We start from the raw sequence: 17,297 nt of genomic DNA, 5'->3' as shown, positions 1-17,297 counted from the left end.
CCAGGAATGAAAACACAGGCTAAGCTGTTTGCCTGTGTTTTTATTCCTGGATAAACCCCACTGAATGCCATCCACTACTGACTGACTATATTTATATTTTCTGTATGTGTATGTATATATATATATATATATATATTCAGATTGGAAATGGGCACCCCAAAAATGTAAGTTAAATTGGGTGCCAATTTATGCAGTAGTAAATATACTTGCAAGAAAAGGGTACCCCATATCTCTCAAGCTTGAGAAATGGTATTAAGTTGCCCGAAACGCAACTCACCAATATATCACTTTAATAATGTGATTGATAGGGCCCCCACAAGTTTGTTGCCCAGGGGCCCCCGCAGGCCTTAATCCGGCTTGTGGTGTCAGCAGGTGAAGAAGCTAGCTAAAGATTTGAGCAGGAAAACTTGTGTCAAGTTCTACAGTGGAGATATATAGCACTGTTGTTGTCCATTGGGGTCAGTCTGAAATGGGTAGATGGACAGTAGTTATGCTTCTAAAGAATAATGTGTAGTACATACACTATTGTCTGCTGAAATACTTGAGAGACTATTCATACAAGTACCTGTTCAGCATACTGTATGCTGCCTGAATAAAATAGTAAATACACCTTCCTTGCCACAAAATGTAAGATATTATACCAGAATCTTTTTCAGCGTACATTTCAATTAGACAAAGTATATTGAATATAAGCAGCCATTTAGCATATACTTCAATAATAGAATGTGTAGTACCTACTGTCTGACTAAATACTTGGGAGAATATTCAGGGAGCCATACAAGTACCTATTTACAGTAGAATACAGTACGCTACCATAAGAGAAAGTGTAATACAGATTTGTTAGGGAATTTAGACTGTAAGTGGTATATTTAATAAAGAGGAGATGTTGCCCATAGCAACCAATCAGATTTTATTTAACATTTACCTAGCACCTTCTAGAAGATCATAGCTAGAATCTGATTGGTTGCTATGGGCACAACTCCAATTCTAAAAACTCTTCCTTTAGTAAATTTACCCCTAAGCTCTAGTGTAACAGACTGATGTGAATGACAAATGTTCTCTATACAGTGCTGAATAAAATGGTGGTAATATATAATTAATTATCATAATAATTAAATACAAACTAAACTATTGGAAAATAAATTGTCAAAGTAAAAAAATAGTGAGTGATCCTAAAGTAGTAGCTAGTTGGCCTTTTATGTGATGTTTCTAATAATTCCACCAAGCACACCTTGAATTGCATCAAGCAAACAGATTGCTTTTATTGGGACATCTCCCAAATTTTGCACATTGACATTTATATGGTGGACAAAAGGATGTTGTGCGCATAAAAACATTTTGCTGCAGATTTTGTGCTTTGTACATAACCCTTAATATAACTACATTGATTGGTACACATAAATATATGTAAATGTTATCTACATGCATGCCCGATAAGTTGCAAATAATACTCCCTGAAGGTTTGTACACAATCCATCTAGTTAAACTGTTTCTATAGATGACTTTAAATTAGTAGCTGGTACATGCTTGCATGCTAAATAACGTAATGCATTGATTTAATATGGCTTTGCGTTAAATATATATTTTCATATCATACTTCTTAATGGCTTATATTTGTTGCCTTCAAATATGGAATTATATTTTGAACACGTATAAAGCACCAGAGCAGTGCCAAATCACAATTCAGTACAAACATAGAACTGTACTGTACCTGAGGGATTTAAAAACACAGCTGAAAATCACAGGAAACTATAATGATAAATACTGTATTTAGTAAATATTGCTAGAGGGTATGTACAGTTACAGTCAATAAATTGTCATCCAAAATGAAAACTGTTCAACTTTGTAATTATTACATACAATTAACTCTTCCCTGTTCTAACCACTGGACCTGTAATGAGCTCCTAGATATAGTTTTTTTAAACATAATGGAAATACAATGGATGAGACTTGCCAAGGACTAGAAGCATGTAGCCTCCTCCAGAAATACAAGATCCCAAATAAATATAATGTTCATATACCCCGGATAGCAGCACTGATTTTTTAAATCTAACTTTGGGTGATAAAACTGACCACTATAATTGTTGAACCTGTAAGTGTGGTTCTTTATTTATTGAACCTGCTCTTTAATTGATATAAAACATTTTATTTTTTTTCCCACAGGCATCATCTGCACAATGCTAAGTAATTTATCTTGCACATCTATTTTTTTCTTATTCTTTTTTAACTTTTTATTGTGCAGTGTATGACTCTTTTCTTGCTAATACCTTATTAATCCTCACCGCTGTGCCAAACATTGTATTAAAAACTATTTTCTTTAGTTCATTTTCAAAAGTTTCTTATTGTGCTCAGATAAAAAACATAAAAACAACAACTTTGATTTTAATTGAGTTCTGCATCACTTCAGAGATTATATTTTTATTGTTTTCTCATAGGAAAACTAAAGTTACAATGACTATAAAGGCAAAACAGTTCTAATACATTAATACAAGGAAAGTAAAATAGTCTCCTAATGAACGACTGCACTGTTGAATATAATTTAGGATTAATTATCTTCCTAGCTACTGTATATTCTTTTACAGTCATTCTGCCTCCATCAGCACTATACCTAAAATTAATTTGCTGGATTTTAATAGCAAATTGACTCCCTTTGTAATTATGGTTCAAATGTTAGTAAAAAAACGTTCACACTAAAGGGGGAGTCATTTCTTTCCAAACTTGCCGCCACAATGTTCAGCAGTGAAAATCATGGGAGAATACGGTACATTGACATCAATAAATGCTATAAGATGTGATAATAAATTATTAATGTTATTGGTCACAAAATGCCTTCAACAGACCCAAATGTAGGCACTTTATAGTCATCACTTAGAGTTTAATCTCTCCAAAAATGATTGGCATACAAAAGTGTCAAATAGAAACATCTGTATGAGGTATTTCCTAGTAGACAAAATCATTGTTTCCTGTTGGGTTATTACACTTCACTGTTACAGGCCTAGTTATTATCATGAATAGGTAATGCTAGATTTTGCATGTTTTTAGTAAAGTGAACATTCATTATGGAGTGCTTTATGGGAACGACTAATAGTCAGCAAATTCAGAAAACTGGAACAGTTTCAGAGTTTGCCTGCAGGACCCTATGCCATCTTCATATAGTATTGGTTCCAGGAGCCCCATTTCTTCCTGAAGCATTGGGTTGCAAAGATGGATCCACTTGGATTAGTCTGCCCCTGCATCCCCTACTGCCAAGTGCATGCTGGAACTCAGGTCATGCATGTGCACTGGCTAGGATCAGCAGTGCTACAGATGGGTCTACATACATCTAGCCTCCTGGCACATTAAACTGCCCTTCTAGTCACATCATGCCATGGCATGACTCAATACCGCTGAGCATCTTTTCATGCACCTTTTTATCTTCAAATGCATCTTAGCTACTCAAAAATGTGAATATATAGCACAAGCAGCTTCTGCTGACTAAAATGATATGCAGCATGCCTAAGTTCTCTGTGCGTCTGCGGGTGTATTTGCATGCGAGATGCTACAATACAGTCTCAGCAGCTATAACACTGTAATGTAGCATTTCGTGTGCAGATACACCAGCAGTCACACGCAAAATATAGGCATGCCGCATACACCGAGTCACACTGAGCTCCCACATTATGTGTGGCGCGACTTGTAGTGCACGGAGGATAGATGTATGTGGGCATGTCTGTAAATTTGCACAACTTCGGGTGACAAATCTCAGCAGGCCAGATTAGCAATGTTTTAGGAGGGACTACAGCTCCAGGCCTCCACATAAAAATAGGCCCATCATCATGACAGAATGGTAATAACCAGCTGCCTAGTTTCCAAATGGACAGCCATAAATAAGTATTAAAATTGTATTTCTATTTTCCTCACAAAATGATGCAGTTTCTAGTTTTATGTATTTAGGGAGTTATTGGGGCTGACAGTGTAGGTGGTGTACACACCCACATGGCACTGGCCACCCCCACCCAGCACTGCTCGCAGCCCCTCCCCTTCCCACAATAGGTCATTAAACATTTTAAGCCTCAGGACAATGTGTCCCTTAATTAAAGTCTTTATCTCAGTCATATCTCCACTTGCAATTGAACTGGTGTAACTGGGTGTTATTATTATGAAGACTACAATCAGAGAGGGCATATTGATGAATCTGTAAATATGACTATTTTCAGATTCACCAAAAATAGGGCTGGTGTTAGTGCGCACTGATAATAACAGCTATGAAACAAAGTATAAACTGTAGACAGAAATGGTCCTGCCGCAGGGATGCATGCAACCCGGCATACTGTATGGATGAATACATATGCAGTTAGATCTGTGCATGCAATGCAGGAGCCATTTTGCCTGACTTGCATTCAACTATGTTGTGACCCCTATGTCTCTTAAGTGCAGGATTTAAAAAATGTAAAAAACAATCGATAAAAAAAACATATATTCTGATCTTTCACTCCTGGTTAGTGTCATTTCTGTAGGACACTAACTTGAAAATTCCTCTATAATATATTAAATGCATAAGTGCCAATAGGTTAAAAAATCTATTTAAAACAGCAGTTATAACAGCATATCACAGTTTTAAAATATATGTCCTCAACACTGTTAGTACATTTCAGCATAGCAGCAATACAGTGTGTCGGCTCAAAAGACAATACACGGTTCCTTAAATACCCTTGCATGTCACTGCATCCATAAGTTTGTGGTTTCTTCAAGCTTTTGAGTTTTTTTTAAGAAGAATCAGGAGGTGTTCCTGGGGCCAAACAGTTCTGTTATATTAGAAATATAATTTATTGATTACTTATCTCAGGGAAAATATTTTCCATCTGAGGCGGAATTTGATTAGTTCTGAATTATCATTTTATGATGGTTAAGTACCTCATTTTAAATTGCATGATATAATTAATGGGACATATATGTTCCTGATATATTAATTTTATGATCATTTTAATATCAACAATCATTAAATGATTTGCCAGAGGTTGTTGTCTGTCTTTCTGTCTGTATTGTGTGTCCAGTGTATTTCTCCTTTCCTTTTTACTTTTCCTTGCCACCTAATTCAAAACCCATAAGCTCACAATGTACACTCAATGGTCTTGAATAATTTTCTCAGCCTCTCTTGTACCACTCCCCTCTCCATTCTCTACCCTGTCTTGTCCCAAAGTTACAGTCTCTTTCTATAACACCACAGTCTCCAGAGCTTTGGACAACAATAACTAGAGATAGGAAAACAGTCCCACTGCCCAGGGCACAAGGCCTAGGGAGTGGCATGGTTTTTTGCCCGTGGCACCTAGGTTTGTAATATAGGGTGGCACAGCATAAAAAGCCACTGCCTGGAGAGACATATGTTTACACATTCAATTACTCCTTGGATTAGTGGCCCTGTCCCCTCATTGTGACATCAAAAGCTCACGTTCATGGGGGTGGGGCCAGCACAGGCCACATTACAGACCCACTCTGCTGATCATTGAAACTGCAACAAACAGTATCCATATCCAACTACCACATATCAGGCCTTTTTTAGAGTGAGATGCATATGGAATATCAAAATTAATCCAGAAGATAAAATGTATATTTCTGACCTGACCTTACCTGCAACGCCTTCCTATTGGGATACCTGGGTCTGATGATGCTGGACTACAACTGGAGGCATGATTTCACTGTGAGTTTTGAAATGTGAAAAAAATTGTAGTACAAAAAGAGAAATCATTAGTTATTGGCCTGTTAATGCAGATAAAAAGTACCAATGTGAATGTAAAATGTGAAGCAGAAGAGACAGAAATAGTACATTTCATTTTTTTATGACACCACTAAAATGTATACTGTATGGGCTTGCTTCCCCTTCTCCAACAGAGTATAAAGCTTTATTTCTATAAAATGAGTTTGCACTGCAGTCTACAATCACTTTTTGAACATTGTTGCAGCAGTTTGCGGGGTTCTACATCTCATCAATATGTTCTTCCCTTCTCCTCCAAGTCCAATCATCTATTGCCTGCCAGAACCAGGCTCACTCCTTCAACCTGTCCCCCTATATGGGCTTTTTGCCTTCGACTTCAAATATGTGCTAATTTTTCCCATTCTCAAAAAAGATGCTTTCATTCTACCTCTCTCTTCAGGTAACACCTCATTTCTATACATACTTTAGCTTCAAAAGTCCTTGAACAATTTATCAACAGTACAATCACCTGACCCACTTTCTCTCCACTAATTATATTCCCGACTCTTTTCAATTAGGTATCTGCCCTCTACAGTTCATAAATATGAAGCAACCAAAATGAGTAATTATTTACTTATGGTTAAATGCCACTTCTCTCTGCTCATGCTCTTCGACCTTGAGACAATTTGCCATCATCTCATTAATCACACAATTCACTCACTTGTCCTTCATGCAACTGTTCTCATCTTGCTAAAGTCCATTCTCTCTGGTTTCTCCTATAGTGTCTCTACCTCTAAATCACGGTCCCCTCAACTTGCTCTCCTGTATTAATCTGTTCTTCATCCTACTCTTCTCATCTTGTGCTTCTACTGTTGGCAAACACATATGTCCCTTGGTCTCAGCTACTGTACCACTTCTAGGCTGCTGACACTCATAGTAGATATCTTTATGATCTAATGTGTTCCCCAGGCTAACTGCCCTGGTGTGATCTTTGACCCTGCCCTCAGTTTCTCTCCTCATATTCAGTCCATCATGCAATCTCTCTAATACCTCTTTATCCTCTTTGCACTCTTACTCAGTAGCTTTCTTATATGAACAGAAATATGATTGTATTAATTTTCAATAACTCTCCACTTCTCTTCCACAACTCCCACATTTTTATATTAATTTGTCCTTATTTGGCAGTAACAGATAATAATCACTTAGCAACAGCCTTTGATCAATTGAATCAAGCTATAATTTCTTCTCAGCATACTGTATATCACAATCTCCTCATCCATGTGTCAGAAAGTTTAATCCAGTTAGTGCATCAAAGCCCCTCATTTTCATCTCATGCCCTTATTACTACATATCTGGTGGTAAGGCATTATATATTGTAAATGTGCTATAATATTATTCAATGGCTGAAGATGAGAAGGACTTAGGCACTTTCAGTTCCAATGCATGTGTGAGGTTGACAGAAGTCTCTTGTAAATTATGTTCCCAACCCCGTGGAGCATACAGGATATCCAAACCTAGAACTCAGTGCTAGGTGATTGTCAAGTTTGTGTCTAGTATATATCCTGATCACTATGCTAAACAAACCTGGACAGTTCTCTCTAGTATCAACTTGGCTGTGGATTCCTATTTAATCACTTTGGCTGTTCCAAATACTGTTTCCACACCTAGGTATCTGACCTTTGGAATTGTTTCAAATTACAACCATTTCTGACCTATCAATTATTTGCCTACTTATTATATCAGGCCCTTGGAAATGCTTCAAATTATGCATTTGCCTACCCCATGTTGCTTCACTTTTCCTGCAATTTGTATTAGACGCCTGCAATCGGTCGATTAATTCACATTGAGCATGCGTGCGCGAACTAGCAATTCCAATGGGAAATGTGTTTGCAGAGACAAGGCAGAAGTGCCATTTGTGGGTGGTGATGGGGGGGTGGTCAGGTGAACGCAGGCATGCCAATGCATTGGGACGGCGCAGCAGGGGCATGCATAAATTATCCACTGCACTACCATACACAGTCTGAGGCCTCATAGCGTGACCTGAAGTTAGCAATTCGTGAGTTAGGTCTGACCTGCCGTAACTGTGTGTATGGGTCCGATGTTACTCGATGTTACCGATTATTTTGCTATGTTGCCCAAGTATATGGATATGTGTAAGGGGAAGTGGGTGTCCTTTTGTTAGGCTGTGATCACAATGCGATTGCACACATTTGTTTTTCACCACTAATAATAGCAACTGCGGTGTGTGCGTTCTAGCAGACTAGCAATCCTTGCTGAATCAGGCCCGATGATCCTGGAAATCCTAGCTATTGCTGTTCTAAAGTATACTAGACCTAGAACAGTATTAGAGACCATGCTTTTTGCTTTACCTATATTATTCTGATAAAACAATCATTCTTGATAATACCATTTTCTGTTAACCATTTGTACCATAACTAGCAGTATTAAAGTAGTCTTAGGGTCTCATTCAGACACGCTCACAAGCGCTTGAGCGCTCACAAGCGGGTAGATGTTGGGCTCTGCGCACGCACAACGGCCACACTGTGCGTACACAAGCCCCGACAGTGATCGACAGTGATCGACAGCTCGCCCCGTTTTGTAAGCGGGGCAGGGGGTGGTTACACAAATGGAGGCATTCCTGACAGCCCCACTGACATCACTCGTGATGTCAGTGGTGAGCTTCCAGCTCTAATAGAGCCAAAAGCTCACTGGGGCTTGCGGTAGATGACACCCTACCACAAGGGTCTCGTCGCAAGCCCCGATGGTTGCGATGGTCTTGACCATCGCGATCATCAACCTGGCCACTCGCTGAAGCTGTATATACACACAGTATATAAAAATCATTGTTCTACCCATGCTTAATTCCCCTGCTGCCCACCACTTTGACGTGGTCGAAAATCCCGCTGCACTGACGTTTCATATAGACATGTCACTGTGACTTATTGGCTGCCAGATAATCGTGAATCTTGCGTGCACTGCTGAATCAGGTCCAATGATCATGAAAAAGCTTCAGATAACTGGGCCTCTACGAAGAGGAGAAGAATTAATATATAAAATGTTAATCTCTAAATCAATCAAATATAAGATCAGGATATCAACATTTTATTGCGAAGACCCCCATCCGGCCAAAAAATGCAGGTATGTCATGATCCTGTGGTTGTGTACTTCTCATGTGCTAGACATGCCTCCAAAATGCTGTGGCCACACCACCTCCAAGAGGGGGCCCAGTGAAGTTGCTGTACCGGGGCCCAAGATTTCTCTTGGCAGCCCTGGGTCTGGGCACTCGTAAGCCCCAGGGAGCTTTCTGCTCTGATGGAGCAGGAAGCTCCCCACTGACATCACTGATGATGTCAGTCTGTCTGCCCACAAAACGGTAGGCGTTCGTAAAGGAATGCCTCCATTTTGGAAATCACCCCCCCGGCCCGCCTACCAAACAGGGGCAGTTGTCGATCAACATCGACAGCCGCCCCTTTGGTAGTGAGCTCCGGAGCGACAGAGTTTCTTTGTCACTCCAGGGCTTGTGCACATGCAGTGTGGCTGCTGCGCATGTGCAGGCCAAATCATCGAGTCGGCTATGAGCGCATTGGCACTCGCGATCGACTATGAATGAGGTCCCTAATGTGGCCACGGGTGCATTCAACTCTACATTTGGCCCTGAGGGATAAGTAAAGCTGCAGCAAAATTGAATTGGCCCAAGCATTTTATGTGAGATACTGTACATCCTGCATTAGGGTACTGCAGACAGCAGTCCCTATTATCAATGGATTTGTGGCCTCTTCCCAATTTACCAAGCTCCACTAGCTGTTGTAATTCTATGGAGAGATAATTGCCATAAAAGCATATTTTTATACCTCCCTAGATGTCTATGTGCTTTTCACCCACTGTTTATTATCATTTTACTCTGCGCATACGTCACCTGATGCTGGTGGGGAGGATGATGTGCAACTTTAAAAATATGCCCACTCAGATCATGAACCCTAATCAAAGTCCTAAATTCATAATCTTATTATAGTTGCCACATAAGTGAGACACCTTAGCCATAAAAGTGTTTAATTACTTTCTCTCACAGAATTCATAGCACACACTAGAGTAGATAAAACACCTGGTGTAATATAATGTAGTTTGCTACTATTAAGTGAATTATTGTGTTTTCCAATTATTTTATTTTAAAAAAGGAAAAGATTATAAAATCACTAAACCAGGTAGCAGGAAGAGTCAATATGAAATCAAATTAATATTTGAAATAAAGAGCCACCATATCTTAGTTCATTAAATTAAAAATAAATAAAATATTACTGTACACTTATAGTAATAGTGTCATTTAGACAGCATTTAATATATACTTTTTTTACTATAATTTGCCCTCCTTTAATGATCTAAGATGTGTCTGACATCTGGTTTGTTAATTTTATTATCTTTAATTACTGATCATTTGGCGGTCCCATGCTGTTTCCCTGCAAACTTCATGCAGCCACTGGAGGAGTAAGTAATTAAGCTAATGTCACTTTTGTGGATAAAGTGGCTGATATGTTTTGCCCCTATAAAATAATATTCCTCTGTAGTAGAGGAAATTGGCTATCCCAGGATGCTGTCATACAGATGTATCTTTCTATTGTGTCATCAGTCATTCCAAATAGCCCCTTGTGACTCAGCCGTGCCAAGCTCCTTTATAACTGCAATTGCAGCACAGCATTGCCTAGCATACACTGACCACTAGGATTGCGACATTTGTACATCTGTGTGCAATTGAATCTGTGTAAATAAGGGCCTGAGGTGAGCAGCCAGGGCTTTTTCTCATACCAAGTTCTGTTCTACGACTTTGTATGTGCTTAAAACCAATTTTTGTGTGGTTGAACCAGACTAGCATTTCTACTACATGGTTAACGGGTTTATGCTGCAACTGCATTGCAGTTAAGATACAATATTTAGCAAAAAAGATGGTGTGCTTCTCATCTCAGAGCATCTCAGTCATGCTAGGCATCTGTATACATTATACAACCAGCACTGTGATTGGGCTATAGTTGATGTAGTTGGGATCTCTCACCATACTGATTGGTTAATGGTAAGTGTCAACCACCAATTATGCTTTGATCTGCTAAATTTGCTGCCTCGTGGAAAGCAGACAGTGGATTCTTCTCATCCATTCAGCTTTGTTTATACATTAATAAGCACAATCATAAAAGGCATGGACCATCCTTTCTCTACCTCTCTACCAGACACAGTCATTAACTTTGCTCTTGGGCCAATGCAAGAAAATTACACCAGCCTGTGAGGTAGATTTTATGTATTACCAGTTATATTTATATAGTGCACACATATTCTGCAGCACTTTACAAAGTATATTTGTCCATTCACATCAGTCCCTGCCCCAGTGGAGCTTACAATCTATATTTCCCACCACATGTACACACACACATACACACTAGGGGTATTTTTATTTTTTGGAGCGTGGATATTTTTGGAGTGCGGGAGGAAACCCGGAGTACTTGGAGGAAACCCACACAAGCACAGGAAGAACATACAAACTCCACATAGTTAGGGTCGTAGTGGGAATTGAATCCACAACCTCAATACTGTGCTGTCCAGGCAGATGTATCTTTTTTACAGTGTTAAAGTACAGTATGTGCTCATTGAGCCCACCATTGTATTTAATAATAGCACAATTCATGCTTAAACATATGAAAAGTTAATAATAAGAAATAAAGTGTGGCTAAAGCATTATGTATACAGTTTTATACATATGTGTATATAGCGGGGGGTTAGGTGGTAGCCACGGTGAGGGGGGTTAAGTCAAGCATCAAAGGAGGGTTAAGGTTAGGCTAATGGGGAGAGGTTAGGGTTAGGCTACAGACAGGTGTGGGTAGGTTTAGGCATCACTGTGGGGGTTTAGGGTTAGGTTCAGACACCAAGGGGTTAGGGTGCAAGAATGTAGGTTTAGAGTTAGAGGCAGAAGGGGGCAGGGTTATTATACTTATGTACCCCTGTCGGGATACTGAGAATAGGAATGCCGCTGTCTGTGTTCTGACTGCTGGCATCCTGACTGCGGGTATTTCATTCCCAACCATACATTATATATATATATATATATATATATATATATATATATATATATATATTTATATTATATGCTAAATGCTTTGGCCCCTTTGCATTTACTACTTGGCTTGTCAATTTGTTTTGCAAGATTGATAGATGGAATCATAATCTTCGGATCTCATGAAGTGCACTGTTATTCCAATGAGGATAAAGGAGTCAGCAATTCCTACTTACTGTTGAAGCAATAACATAGCAAATATATAATTATTAGTGCAAAAATGTATAAACTGCTTACTCTATATGTAGTCATTTTTTTCCTGATTGGGGGGATGTCTTCCAGGATGACGATTCTGCTATCCTTAAGTGATAGCTCAAAATGAACTACTTGTAACATAGCTGAACTCAAACACTTACAGTATGGGATTTACTTGAACACACATGAGGCAGTATGGTAGAGAAACAATCATTAGCAGTTCTAGACATCGAGAGGCTCAAGGCAAAGTTGCATATAGGGCCATACTCATTCATGTGCTCCACAATGCATAATTAAGTTGCTTTATGTTAAATTTTTTGGTGCACTAACAGAATTTTCACTTCCTTTATTCTCAGACTTTTGCAGAAATGTAATAGCATTTGAATGTAAATGCATTACTTTACTATGTCATAATTTTTCTGCATAAAATCCTGACTATGTTCCATATTTAGTTATTCAAAAATGAAAATATGAGTTTCGTACTTGCTCCATTATTTAGCAGAAATAGTCATAGAAGATATATACGTTTTCTAGGCTATTGTTCATTTCATATGCATTTGATGGCACTATAAAAAGATGATGTACTGTAAGATAAAAATATCTCTTCAAGAAGTAAAATCTGTCTTTTGAGATATGATGTGCCACATATTTTTATCTATTTACAATAAGTGGCTCCAGTATCAAGTTTAGATTTATTATCTTGCATTGATTGCCTTGCTCTGTTGGAAAGCATTTCTGCCAATGCAGTCTTTGGATTGACATATTGATCACTATGTGTCAAAAAAAATCAATCAGGTTGGTATCTCTTTTTTTTAGGTTTACCCTTAACTAACACCAAGTAGTGTTTTTGGCAGTTTATGTGATTTTTGTATAGACAAGACAACATTTTCTTATGTGTTATCTTAACAAAGTGTATTGGGTATAAATAAAAACATACAAATATATTTAACTCAACCACAAATGGACTTGCATAGGAATGATGATATCATTGTTCAAAAGAGAATTGTATTTTCAGAAAATATTTTGAAAAATGTAAAAAAATCTGTAAAATCTAATGTATATTTTTATCTATTGTGTGTCTCTAAAAGTCATATCTATCAAATGTATCATTGTATGTCTGTCTATTTCATAATGTATATGTATAAAACTTCCAAAAAGAAGCATACTATTTACTAATATAATTTTAATTGTAATAAACATCCTTTGAAAATTATTATTATTATTATTATTATTATTATTATTATTATTATTATTATTATTATTATTATTATTCATGTCATTTGATAAAGCATCTGTACAAAATAAAAAATGAAACCTACACATTTTTAGTTTTTAACATTTATGTAAACATCTATCACTAAATGAGGATGTTTAAAATATAAATTGCAAAGAAAAAATATACATACTGTAGAAATCCTGTAGAAAAATAAATAGATTAAATGAATTATCCAGGGAATGATTGATCTATTGTCAAAGTTAATTTCTCACATTAATTCAGAACAATGTAATTATCACACTGCAACTTGCTTATTAGAAAAGGAAAAATTACTTACAATTATTTATTTGATTTTTTATTAAAAAATATTTGTTGTTGGACAGTGTTAATACCCACCTCACAACAGTTTACAATAGTTTCTAATACTTAGCAGGTACAAATACACTGTCAAAAAAAGAAAAAAGAAGGGCTTGTCGCTGGGGCAATCTTAAACAGGATAATCAAATCAAATAATTAAAAAAAAATAACTTTTAATAAACTTAGTTAAAAGTTGCAAAGAACCCCATGATACAGAGAAAATTGCAATCACAAAATATCCGAAATATCAAAGGTGATAACAATGGCGAAAATATTCAATAAATATAATAAAACTCCTAAGACTGTTCTGTAATACTACATATTGTACCAATGTAGTATGAGTCTAATGTAGGAGGAAGAATACCCAGAAAAAGCCCTATTAATGTTTGAACTAGGGGTGAGCGGGTTCGGTTTTACTCGGTTTTACTCGGATCTTTTTATTGGCTATCGCCGAACACGTGTTTTGGATAGCGAATGAAATCGAGCCGAAATTGCGGTAAAGTGGCGATAAGAACTGAGTAAAACCGAGTAAAACCGAACCCGCTCACCCCTAGTTTGAACATATGATTTGTAAGTAATCCATACCGATGAACGTGTAAGAACAAAAATATGTATATAAATGCTCTGCTGTGTTACCACTTAGTCCTAATCCACCTCTTAATTAAAGAGCCTACAGTACCTGGTATTCCCGGGAGGTCTCCCATCCAAGTACTATCCAGGCCCAATACTGTATAGCTTCCAATATCAGAAGAGATTGGGCTCGTCCAGTATGGTGTGGCTGTAGGTATGTTTGTACTCGAGAAAGTGTGAATGCCCAGGTAAACACAAAACAGAGTAATTGTGGGACTCTCTCATTTGAGAGAAGTTCACTTTTTTAAGAATTACACAGTTCAAAGAAAGTATTTGCTTAGGTGTACTTTATTTATTCCACGAGACATAATAGTATATACCAGTCAGATAATATCACGTATGTATAACAAGGTTTTGCATGTCTCAAAACATTATTAGAATGATTTGACATATGATTATAACACTATATGCAGGTAATAGATGTATGCACTCTCCCAACTCCAAGTGTGTAAATTATGTAAATTGCACAATGTTAAGATAGCTATGGAATTTAAACACCACCAATGATCCATCATTATGCATCAAACACATCCCAATGAATCTTAAGGTTTCTTATTGTTTCAATTTATGCATCCAAGATGTTATAGTAGTGTAGATAAATCCCATGCAGTGTTGTATATCGGATAATTAAAGAAATCATCCAAACATAACGCAGAGCAATGGTTAAATCACCTTAAGGAAGTTACTCTCTAGGCTAATATAATTAGATAAAAGTAACAGATATAACTAAATGCTGCTAATTGCAACACTTTTTATAAGTAAACTTCAGATGCTATGCCAATAAGGATCTCAATAATAATACCAATCCAACACTTCACTGGTAGATATAATACCACAGAGAGACATTAGTGGGAAAAAATCCCAGTACAGACAGTACCACAAAACCCAAATGCACTGCAGATAAGTACTCCTATGAGCACAATTTATATCTCCATAGGTTATTAGTAGATATCAATTAAATACACATCCAATTGATGCTGCATGGAGGAAAAGAAAAAAAGGAGAGGGGAGGGGAAAAAAAGGAAAGAACCCCTCTCACCTTAAGTGCAATCAGCAAGTGTACATTGATAGACAAAATGTTTAAATCATCTATCTGCGGGGAGTAACACAAAAACAAATTGTTATTACACACTGGTAAATGAAGCGTTAGTATTTCAAATTAAATCATGGAACACTGTCCAATAATGTGGGACTCAGCGGCTGTGACTGACAGCGGTCAAGCAGCTGAATACATACGATAGCCAGGTTAGGTCTGTGGGAGTCCAGCCTGTGCACAGACCGGACCTCCATTGTCAGGTAAGAAATCACAGAACACTGTCCACTAATATGGGGCTAAGTGGCTGTGACTGACACAGCGGTCAGGCAGCCGAATACATACAAAATTCGGGTTAGGTCTGTGGGAGTCCGGACCGTGCACAGACCAAGCTTCTGATGTCAGGTAAGGGCGTGCGTTTTGCCAGAGTAGTAGCTTGTTCACCTCGTAATGTTAATAATTACTATTTATGATTTATTAGTATAGAATGAAATAACATTGCTGGTTCATATTAATTGACTCTTAAAGGTTTTGTGCAGAATTCCCTCCTTTATTTTACTAAAAATACACTGTCTCAATTGAAAAAAGATACAAAGATTTGCAGAACTGTATAAATATTTCTAAAAATGTGTAATAAAGGAAACTTAAGTATTTAAATTCCAACAAATAGATTTTATTTTAATATATTTTTATCTAAAGGGTTGTCATTGAAATTATCTTCACTTTTCCCCAATCTCAGTTTCCTTTTTTATTTATTAACATAATGAGTTCAATATTTTTTTACATTTGTAACATACCTCTTCTGAGCCAGCTCATCTCCCTGTTAGTAAAATTTTAATTATCATACTGTAAATCCAATGATACAGGAATTGATTGCTTACCAATTGGTTTGAAAAGTTTCATGAAGAAATTAAATTTTATGTACAGTCTTGAAAATGTGCTTAAACATGAATGTATACTTTTAGAGTATATCAAATCTTTTTAATATTCTGTTAATTTGTATGACATTCTGCTCATAAACACAAAATAAGCTAATTATTTAGAAAAGAAACATGTCCGCTACTCGGTTTGTGTGCATTGCTGAACTAAAGCATCCATTTTTTTCAAAAGCGTTGACACTGTAGAGTAATGGACCTGTGCTCCATTATTACGTATGCAGCATAATGTCGACATGTTCTGAATGCCGATATTCAGAATGTCAACATGTGCAGAACTACGACAGTAAATGTGTTGATATTCACAATGTCAACACTGACATAATGTCAACAGTGTAAAAAAGTCAACATTGTGAATGTCGACAGCCACAATGTTGACACCTCTTTTTAGGGTTTTGTTTTAGGGTTAGGCTGTGTTTAGGGTTACGGTTACAGATGTGCCCTTTTGTATTGTTGCCAATCGTGCTACAAACGTGTGCATGCATCGTACCATGTGATTACCCGCTGCAACATATGCTAGGGTACGCTAAGGCACGCACTTCGATTGCATCATGCAATCCTATGGACTGGCGGTTGTGAACGCAGTGCACGTATCCATTTGTGGGCACAAGCCTCAAGCCATGCATGCCATGATTTGCTGTGTACGCAGCAAAGATGTAAGAGGACACATCTGTAGGTTGTGTTTAGTGTTAGGCTTAGAGTAAAAGTCTATGGGAAATCAGATTGTCGATATATGCCAGTTGTCAACATTCAGAAAGTCTACATTCTGCCATTGTCCACATTATGTCATGTTGATATTGTGAATGTAGTTTGTCATGTTGACATTATGTACACGTCGACTACCTGAATGTCAATATTCAGAATGATGCAACATTATGTTGTCGACAATCTGAATGTCTATATTCTGATCAATGAAAAAATATACCACACTCCATGATTATACTGCCTACTAAATAAAGATACATAGCTAGTACACTAAAGTGAGAATTCTGCAACTCCTCACATCAGTTTATTTTATAGTGTTGCATGTGTTATTCCCCAGGTAAAAGAATGACATGAATGCAAACAGCACTGGAGCATGAAGTCATGTTGAGGTCCTGAGATAAACATTATGCAACTCATGCTAAGTAATGCTGGCCATACACGCTACAATTATCGGGGCCATC

At 37.4% G+C, this 17,297-nt stretch overlaps 1 pseudogene; it reads right to left on the bottom strand.

The window, feature by feature from the left end:
• Window positions 1–14,200: 14,200 nt before the first annotated feature.
• On the bottom strand, window positions 14,201–14,319 carry LOC148473405 (5S ribosomal RNA; annotated as a pseudogene).
• Between the last annotated feature and the right edge of the window lie 2,978 nt (window positions 14,320–17,297).

The sequence above is a fragment of the Taudactylus pleione genome, unplaced genomic scaffold (genome assembly GCF_031769625.1).
Source record: "Taudactylus pleione unplaced genomic scaffold, aTauple2 ptg000918l, whole genome shotgun sequence".
NCBI classification, from domain to species: Eukaryota; Metazoa; Chordata; class Amphibia; order Anura; family Myobatrachidae; genus Taudactylus; species Taudactylus pleione.
This window is presented reverse-complemented; position numbering and strand designations above follow the sequence as displayed.